A 326-nucleotide genomic window follows, 5' to 3' on the forward strand; every position below is an offset into this window, starting at 1 on the left:
ACATGCACTAATACTCGGCTCAGCCCCGGCAGCCGCAGCCCCCGCCGGCCTGGCCAGCCGGGTCCGCCACCCTGCCCGGCGCCTGGAGCGTTTGGACTTTGTCCTTTTTTTCCCCCAAGACTCGCCTCTGCCAACTGCCATGGACTTCAGCGGGGGGTGCTCCCCGCCTCCTGGGTGTCCTGCCCGGGCACATCGGAGGCTCAGCCTGGGTCATCAGCCCCTACTGCTAGGTGCACTCAGGGGGCCCTCGGCAGCCGCCCAGGCCCACCCCTGCAGCCAGCACACGGCTGCCAGCAGCCACCACACAGCTGCCAACAGCCCGCTCT

The sequence above is a fragment of the Eleutherodactylus coqui genome, unplaced genomic scaffold (genome assembly GCF_035609145.1).
Source record: "Eleutherodactylus coqui strain aEleCoq1 unplaced genomic scaffold, aEleCoq1.hap1 HAP1_SCAFFOLD_384, whole genome shotgun sequence".
Classification (NCBI taxonomy): domain Eukaryota; kingdom Metazoa; phylum Chordata; class Amphibia; order Anura; family Eleutherodactylidae; genus Eleutherodactylus; species Eleutherodactylus coqui.